Below are 10,207 nucleotides of genomic sequence, written 5' to 3' on the forward strand. Positions count from 1 at the left end.
TGCTTCTGCACAACCTTATCACTGTTCTTCCTACACAGGGAAGCAAAGCTCCCACCAAGCCTTCAAGCCGTGCACAGGGCTTGCAATGTGCTCCAACAGCAGCTCCCTTGAGCACACTCGGCAAGTGAAGGGCTCTGCTTCACCTTTTAAGGTACAGCTTCATAGTTGTATGCTACACAGGTTTTAAAAAACATTTTTAAAAACCACACTGCTGGCAAAAAACCACATGAAGTGAAATAATCTCTTTAAAATGTATTTTTAAACAGTTTCCTCACACAGTGGAGCCCATTGAGCATACAAATAGCCAGTTGTAAATAACTGGGAGACTCAAAGCTGCAGAGCAGATCAAATACTCACTGGCAGGGGATATCCAAAGCCAAACTTTCATTAGGTGCATTTTAAAACTTTGCAAGTTTGCAAGAACCAGAACCAGCTTTGTAATTTCAACGGCCCAATGCAGCTGTTGACTTCTGGAAGTCGAGTTCAATTCTGCTCCATGGTAAGAACATGTCCAAACACTTCTCCATCGTAGCAAGGGGAGGATGAGATGGGCGCTGAACTTCCTGAAGGACTGAGGCCATGGAGAGAGCTCAGGAGAGCAGCAAGAATGAGACATCTGTGTAACCTGCCACATGGGAAAAGCCTAAGGGACTGGGGAAGTTCAGCCTGGCAAAGAGCTGAGGGAAATAAGAAAAAAAAAAAAAGAAAGCATCTCTAGATACAGAAAAGAAGGCAGGGACCAATTAATCTCATTAATCTACAAGGCCAGAAGAAGAAGTAACCGGGTTTGGATTACACAAGTGTTACAATAAGAAAAATGCTGCAAAACATTCTCTGTTACAAGGAGTAAGAAGAGAAAGTGTTGTCAGGGCACTGGACCAAAATGCAAAGGGCTTGATTTATTTTCTAGCTCTGCTGTAGATTTCCATCATGTCTTCAGCTTTTCCCTCACTGAAGGAGGCTCCAGGAGGATCAGTGAGTTAATATCAATGTATGCAAGTTATAGTAGAAATAGTTATAATAGAAATAGTGATTCAACTTATGTCACATCAATTTTACACCCATATAACTACACTGCATCAGTGTACATGAAAAGAAGATAACAAACAAAAAGCCTTGTAATTTCTTTACAATAAAGGCCATATAAGACCAGCAAGTTGTCAGATAAACCACTGCTTGTGTACAGCCTATTCACAAGTCATTCCTAGAAAGACAGCATCATCCAGGGTTATTAGCTAATTTTTGGTTCTCTGATTTAGCACCCGAAAAAGCAACTGCCTAAGGAACGGTTTAAATGACATTTTAAAATGTTTCAATTCTTCTATATGAAAGAAAAAATATTTTGCTTTGCTTGGTATGAAATATTCCTTTTGGTCACTTCTAAGAGAAGCATATGAGATTAAAGTTGCAGGGAGGAAGAAGGAGCCAACTTTTTTCATCCAGTGGCTCCTACTGCAGAGGAGAAGGGGGTTCAGTAGTCCTCTTTCCAGGAGCCATAGCTGGGGAGCTCCTTATATGCCAGGCTCCAGCATCCCGAGGCTAAGGAAGCTGTTAATTTATCTTCTTGGCACTGTTCCAGTTTTAATGCTTGTATTTAGATTTTTTGCTTGAGGCGAGATGTTTCACCTTTGGAATCAACATTCTCCCCACCAGTCTCAGGACACACATCCACCTGCCACCGTTTCTGGCTAAATGATTTGTCAGCATCCCACACAAAGAGCAGTGTCAGCAGAAGGGACTGCTGGAGACCCCACCTAGAAACACAACTGTGTCAGAGCCGTGCCAGGGACAGGCAGGACGTAACCCTCTCAGGCAGATATGGATATTGTACTTGGGTTCAATTCAGCCTGGAAGTGTCCTGGCTGTTGACTAAAAGGGGAACATCATCATCACCCTCTATTTAGGCTGTCTGGCAAATCTAGCTTCCCTGCCCCCGAATGTAATTTTACTGAAATTATTCAATGAACTGGAATATCCATCTGGAATTAGCTGGTAGTATCAGTCCAGCCAAAGTCAGGGATGCTCATTTTTTTGCCCAACAACTGAAAATCAGCAAAAGTAAGGAATATCACAGTTCATTATCGTTACAGAAGGTTATACATGCAACTAGGAGAAAAGGCTACAGAACAGAAATAGGACTTCTTTGAAGGAGGCTAATTAACCCTCAGATTGGGTTGGATAGGAATGTGGTAGAGCCTCAGTGACTTGCAGCCTTAAGTCATGATTGCCCGTCTTTCTGAAATGCAGGCTATAATTCAAGCAGAAGTTAAGGGCCTGATGCTCAAATTATTAGATAAGGTTTGATGACTTGTGCTGTGCAGGTCAGACCACGTACCCATGGTGCTCCATTAGGGCCTTAACGTCCCCAATAGCAGATGAAATGAAAGTCAAGAACAGGACTGTGACAATGACCAGCTTTACCCTTAGCGTTGCATTTGATGTGTCACACTGAGGACTACCTGTGAACAGTAGTCCGCTGGAAAAGCTAGTTCTGGTTGCATTTATATATTGAATTAGTTGCAGGTAATTGTGTGATTATTCATTTTCCATTCATTCTCAGAGCTCTCACTTTTGATTTAACTTGAGTGACTTTGAACGAGTTTGAGCTCCATTGAAACGGAGCACGCAGAGATAAGGACATCCACGCACAGATTCATGCTTAAATTACAATGTGAATTAAAACCCGGCCTGTTGTTCCTCTCCCAGCCTGGATGCAAACAAAATCACTTGAGACACCACAGAGCCCTGAACGGTGTACGATTTAATTGCTAATCACCACTGACAGCCTGTTGGCTCGGTAGGCAGGCGACACAACGTGTGAACTGCCAACAAGAAGTGAGCTGGCAATAAATAAAGATACGGATTCTGGGATTTCAGCCGATTCCAGCCAGCCCGTGGGGATGACAGAAAGGGAAATTTTGAAACCTCTGATATCTTAAGAAGCTGGTTACAGCCGGGCCCAGTGGAAAAAGAACACGGGCCAATTGCTCCATGTTGTGGCCCCAAACTGAGCTGGTTATTACGAAATGCCATTCTTTGTTGCTCAGCTGGTGTTCCAGAGCATCGCTGATCCTGAGTTTACTGGTATGGTCTGGCTAAATTTGATTGTCCTGCAGTCACTTGATCCTATTTCATGGCCAATTTGCACTACTGGTCTGGTGCACGGCAGAGGCTGTCTTGGCCACTTCTCACGGCAGCATCCAGTAGAGATCTGCTGGCCCCAAACCAGAGTGACTCAGCAGAGAAGTTGGTTTTGCACGTGTGAGCCTGACTCATCTTCCAATTACTGAGGAAATGGTTTTATCCAGGAAATAGCCTACGCCATCAAGGCCTTTTCACAAAATATGCTTTCCTCGCTGTCATTCCTAGAAAACCATTCACACGCTCAAAACCAAGATGGGTTAATCTCTTAGAAAGTGAGGTTACGGCATTATGTGGAGAGCTTGCAGGGCCGGGAATACACATTTTCCAGTGGAGATACCAGGGCTCTGTGGCAGACGAAGACGCGAAATCCCAAGTGGGGGGCTGCACCAGAGAATGTCCCTTAGCAAGGGGTCTGAGACTCTGCCAGCTATCAGGGAGGGGTTAGTCTAACACAGGCTAACCATCACCTCTGAACAACGAAGCAGAGAAAAACCTTACCACCCTTGACTCTAACCTTTGCCTGTCCTGTAGCTGAAGCAGAGGGCAGCTCATCCTCCAGTATCCCAGCATTTCCCAGGCTGTGCTTCTGCTCCCTGCCTAGCAGGCACACAGCCCTGCTTGGTCCAGGGAACTGCATTTACTGCAAAGCAGAAGGAAAATACAAAATAAAGGAAGTTTCTCTGGGGGAAAGGAGTGATCAATGAAACGGTTGCTTCTGTGGTGCAGCTGCTTGATCCTGCGGGATATCGATGAACAGCCCTTTGTGGATTAGTCGAAAGAACCAGCACTGTTGTGTTACCAAGATAAAACTATTCAGGTGTGAATTTCCCATTCCTTTAAGACATAAAAAACCCCTGACAGCAACTTCTGAGCACATCCTATTCTTCTTTCCTCCTCAGAACCGTGGTAGAAAAACAGTTTATTGATCTCTGCTAAGAAATCAAATGTTGTTATAACTCCAAAGGGTGTCCAGTTACAGAGAAAATCGGTGGTAATCGGAAGCTTCGCGCAGACCTCGCGTGACCCTGCTCATTCCGGCACAGAAAACTGTTTTTGTCTAACTTCGAAAGAAACCAGACAAACCCTGCGAGGTTACTTATAATCCTGACACTGCTCTCAGAATTGCCATATGCTGGGAACATGCCTTCTTGCCTATCTACAGTATATATCTGAAGGACTTTGTTACAGCCCTGATATCTGGCATATCTTAAGCCTATTTAGAACATTAACACCATCAATCACTTGGTACGGGGCCGAGCAGCTGGATGAACCTTGGCTATCATGCGAAGGCTATTTGTCATCTGGGCAAGTCTGTTTGGCGTATAACGCTCCAGTCCCAGAACAATTTTCCCTCTCCAAAAATATTCTCTTTGATTCAGGAAACACGTGATTAATAACAAACAAGGGCTTAAAGATGGAGGTCAAGGCTGAAGGCTTAACCAAACAAGTGCATTGCTTACTAATGTTTGCCTCAGCCTTCAGATATTCCCTTGAAGAGCACCCTCGGTGGAGAAACGCAGAACTGTTCCTAAATAACACCAGATTCGAGAGACCTGCGTGGTCGTGGCCGCAACAGAGGTTTTCCTCAACTGCGACGATGCTGTTCTTACAAATCGGTAGCCAGACAACAAACCTCTAACGGCAACCCACATTTAGGATGAACTGTGCCCACATTACATTCCCATTCTCTCCAAGACAAGCGATACTCGGCACTTCTGACATTTAGGCAATTAGTCCTCTCTTTAAAATAAGAAATATTAGCTGAAGTATCTTAACCATCTGTGTGAGCCAAAATAAGAGCAAGGGAGTTTACATAAACAGTCTTAGCATGCTTAACAAGCATGTAGCTAATGATTTATTTTTTTAAGCCTCAACAATAGAGACTACTGGATATAAGCAAGTACTTCATCATTTGTGTCTCTGTGCTGTTAATGAAAGACTAGTAATTAGTGGGTGACTAAACTTCAAAAGTACATGTTTCTTCAATACATGGTGTTGTAAAAGACAGATTCTCCCCAGCCATCTGCAGAGCCAGAAGGAAAAGGGAGGAGAAAAGTATTTTGAACGTTTGCCTTATCAATTAAAGTATTTTGTTTGTATCTTCAGCCCCACTTCTTAACCTCTCTTCATCACTTACCTCTCCCCATCTTCTCCGTGTTTGTTAGTTGCCCGATCTTGTTTAGAGTGTAAATAGGCAGTGAAGTTGTATGTCACTGTATTTTTATAAACAGACTCCAACATAACACAGTGTAATCTAACATCTGATTTGCTGCGAGGTTTGCTGGGTACAAGGCATAGGCAACGCTTGTGGTTACAGGGACGACCCTGTTAAGCAATGACAATGCATGCAACCCCCAAATTTGTTAGCGCTCATTGTTGCTAAAGCAGGGTGAGTGACCTTGTCATATTTAACAGCTCTGAGCAGACACAGCAGTGGAGATCCTGAGGGCAAAAACAGAATTTCCACTAGTGATGTAATAATATACCAGGATAATTAACCCCTTTTCCACTTCCAATGGCTTGAATAACTGCATAGTTCAGCTGGCAAACTCCCGATGGTTGGAACCCGTGCGGCCAGGATTTGTACAAACAAAAAACAAAACAAAAGTCATAAGCGGTCTGTCTCGTCTCTGAACAAGTGCAGCATTCAGAGGGGAGTGTGGCTGTAGCCCAGCAGTGGTCACGCTAGCACCGATGCCGCCACCACCTCCGTCTCGCAGCGCTGCTGCAACAGCAGCAGCAGACACAAAGGGTACAAGCAATGGCAAGAAGCGACCCAAGGATATGGCAAAAGATGCACGTTTTTAACTGCTTTTCAAATGGAGCTGAAAACCCTAGGGACTGAGGAGTGAAATATCTTGTTTACAGTTAAATTCCTGATCCACGTAACTAAGCAACACAGCACTATGGCTCCATAAAGTGGAAGCAAAGTTAATTTTTTAACAATGCCACATTACCTTTGTACATCTTGTTCCTACTCTCCCTCAGGGTCTTACATGAATGAATCAGAAAATTGCTCCCTTATGTTAGGCTTGTGTCTGCACCTGCATTAAATTCATGTCAGAGAGGGGTGGAGGAGGCAAACGTTGGGAGCACCAATAGGATGGTACCTCTGGATTGCAACTCCCAGGCTGTCCAGCATGACAATTGCCTTTAATAGCTTTTTGAGACACGACAAGAAACGAGCCTTGCACCGGTGGTGGTCCCTTCAGATAAAAAAAAGAATAAAACCAATCTGGGGTCTTGTTTAGTTTAATGCCTGTTTCCCGTATGGCTGGTCATCCCCCTGCAAATAGTCAGGGAAATGGAGTCCATGCAAATGGGAATTAATTACTTACGCTCACAACATTTTTGTAAATAAAAGGACTTTCTTTGCACCAGACTAATATTTTTGACGGTAGAAAACTGGAGTTTCAAGCCATTGAATCTGGGGCCTGCGGGTGTCTCAGTGCTGGATTCCTGGACCGATGCCCCCAGCCTTGGTCTGGCTTTGGGCCAAATCCAGAGCTGAAAGGGCCTGCTCTCTGGTTCTGGTTTTGGATGTCGCTTCCGTGATTTTGGCACAGGCGGATCGGAACGCAAGCTCAGCCTTGAACCCCAGCATTAGACTAAACCTAATCCGAAACTTCAGCCTGCTTCACATTATTCCTGCTGGTTAATTCCAGCTGTTAAACTTCTCCCCCCGCTACCAAGCCAGAGAGTGTTTTGTTGACAAATTTGCCATGCATTTCAAGGAAAGCAGGATCTGGCCAAGGCTTTGGGGTTATATATTTTTTTTCCACTGCAGGAAATGGAAGTGTTGGCAAAAATATTCGCCGTTGTTTAGGATAAGAGAGTGTTTGGACATATCCAGTTTTAAGCGGTCTGCTTAGTCTGATACTCTTGATATATGAGACTGCAAAGAAATATGTCTAGGAGTCTTGGAATGAGGCATCTTTTTTATAAGATGAGTGAAATACACACGAGGATGAAATATTACTTGCATATTACCACCAAAGCTGGTTAAAATTCACTCAATTGACTCCAGATGTGGGTTTCTTCAGCAATTTTAAAGTTAGCACTACTGTAACTAGGTGTGAGGCCAAGGCAAACTACTCTAGTGCTTTATAGCACTTGGAAGCTACAGTAGTCAAATCAAAATATGTTACAAGAGAATCAGTTTCTTTAAGCTTAGCAGCAGGAAGGATTTAATATACTGAATACAGCCAACCCATCTTCATTTGAAAGAACATAAAATAAATCCTTACCACATTTGTGACTTATTATTTGCATAAAGGACCTGGTTCAAGAAGCAGATCCCTGGCATTACCCGTGCAAGCAGGGCCATACAACTCCACAATACTTTTTATTTATTTGATTTTATTTCCATGAGATTACAACTATGCTTATGGCGAGCATGCACCTCCACACTCTGCTGATGCAGGACAGTCATCTGAATATTCAAAGCTACTTTTCAGCATTTATTAAGCACTTAATGGAAGATACTAATTCTACTTTTTTGCTTGTTTCCTCTGCCTGCTCATTCTCCTTACAATTAGGATCTCCATGTAAAAAGCTTCACAGAGGAATCCACTGTGGTACTCACCAGCAAGAAGTTTGACTCATCCTACAGTGATGGCACTGTGTATTCTAACAATGTCTTTTAGCATCTTATCTATTCACTAATCACTTATATTTACACTGGCACAGAACATTTCAGTTACTGCCTTCACTTATTATTTCATTATTAAGCTGTGAGAGTGATTCCATAATATTTCATTCCATAATGAAAGGTAAGCAGCTTCCTCAGTGTTTTCCTAGCTAATAGCTGATGTTGTCCTGGGCTCCAGCCCAGCTCACCTTGGTGGAGCTTTGAACGGGCAATGCTCATCCTCTGCCCTGCTCAGGTTTCCATGGTAGTAGATATTCAGGGTCATCCTTGACACACAGACACCTCTACAGTGATAAAATGACTACGTTTCCCTGGCAGCTCCAAGCAGTTCTGCTTTTTCCACTGCAAGGCTGGTAAGATCTTGCTCTTAAAGCCCCAGGTTCTGGAGCAATGAGGATGCCACCTTTCCTGAACTTGATTTTGTCTGCTGATTATTCATTTTGAGATACAAAAGGGCCTTTGGAAATATAACCCAAGGGCACCCTAAAAAATAAGAAACTGGAAGATAAAATTATTTATTTTAAAGTAAGGACCTTGCTCTGTGTAAACCTCTCTCCTGACTTTTGAACTTTTAATGCTGGCAATATTGCAGCCATGCTATGCTGGAATGAGAGACATGCTCCACTTCCACCACGGAAAAAGCTTTCCCTGGCTGCAAAGGAAGAAGTAAGATTTGCCACAAAATTGCACAGCAACCTAAGTGTTTAAGACTTTCTCTAAACCACTCAAAACCAGCTCCTTTCTGCCTGACATTTTCAGTGTGGGCATATTGCAAGAGGATAATTTTAATATATAATTTAAGGTGGTCAGGTAAGTCTGGTTTAATATATTTCATATAGTAAAGGTTTAGAAAGAAAACCTGAGGTCATTTAGGGGTTTTGACTGACCTTCTGTTGAAATAGTTTTATCAGAAAACTGCCTTAGTGTGTGCTGGTGATGTAAAGACGTATCCTCAGCTGGTAAAAATCAGTTTGTAGCTCCACACATGGCAAGGGGGCTTTGCCAAGTTACAATAATCTCATGCAAATTTCCCCTGATGATTTTAGAACTCCTTAGTTCTTCAGTAAAACATCGCTTTTCTAAAAGTTTAGAAGAGATGTGAGTAGCAGAGAAAAGAAAAAAGTGACAATAAAAAAGGAGAAAATATCTTACACTTAAGAACCCTTGGCATGCTACACAGCACTATTTGATTAAGTGAAGTTGTAATACAAAGACAAGGATTAATCACACAAAAGAGCAACATAATTAATTGCAAAAGCTAAGGGAGAATTTCAAGAAAGAATGCATCCCTTCATTTAGCTTACAAAAATACAATTAGCAATTATTACTGATTTCCTGGAGAAAGTCCAGAGCAGAATTAAAAATATCTCGAGTCACAGGGAAGTTCATTGGTCTGCAGGGACAGACATGCTTGGCTGCGGGAAGCTTATATTTGCTCAGCAAACTTCTTGTTTTTAAAATGATCTGTGCCGAGTTACACATCAGGACACCCATGACTGGGTCTGTGCCAGGACTGGGAAACTCTTACATTTAAATGCCCATTATCTATTTTAAATAAAAAGAAAACCTTATTTCTGCCTGAAAATTTTGTAACAGCTGCTGTTACAGGTAATATTTAAAGATCGCTGTAATTCAGAAAAATCGTTACAAGCAATCAGAAAAGCCTCATCCATTTAAAAATAAATACATTATAAAGGCATCATGAGCAGATCAATTTTATCTAAATTATTTTAGCTCACGTGGGGCAAATTGATGCATTTCAGAGGAACAATATCCTTTAAAAATTTATCCGCCTGGGATCATCTGATCAGCCCTCGCATTTGTTCCAGGCTGTGTACATATGAACGCTGTTCAGCCACAGGCATCTAAGCAAAACTTGTAGCTGATGTTACCCATGCAGTGGGTTTTATTTGTTCCTCCCTCCCAGGTACAGCAGCAACTCGTGCCCAGGACCACTGCCTCCTCTGCAGGGACACAGGAGGATGCCACAAACAGAATCACCACATACCCAAAACACCCCTTTTTAAAAAGAAACTCCCACAAAAGCATTAGGCTCTATATTTCTGCACTCACTTGCAGCCTTTACTTCCCTAGGGTCTGCTCGGCAGCCCCTGGGTTTAGTGGAAAGTTTTCAGTCGTTGCTGGTAGGAATTGAATCAGACCATAATGACACGTGCATCCTGAGGGTGATCAGCCAAATGCCTAGCCTCGCATCTCGGATTCATACAAAATGCTCAGGATGAGAAATTATTGTCTATGGAAATTAGCGGGGAAAAATCAATCAATGTCAACTGAGAATCTGGTCAGGCAGCTTTCAAGTGCATGGAATATGCCTACAGCACCACACTGGTGCAAACAGCTACACATTCAGGTAAATACGCAGTTAGTCAGTGTATGCCTAGATTGCAGTGA

Source organism: Nipponia nippon, unplaced genomic scaffold (genome assembly GCF_047370975.1).
Source record: "Nipponia nippon isolate SJK-2023a ecotype South Korea unplaced genomic scaffold, ASM4737097v1 scaffold_1, whole genome shotgun sequence".
NCBI classification, from domain to species: Eukaryota; Metazoa; Chordata; class Aves; order Pelecaniformes; family Threskiornithidae; genus Nipponia; species Nipponia nippon.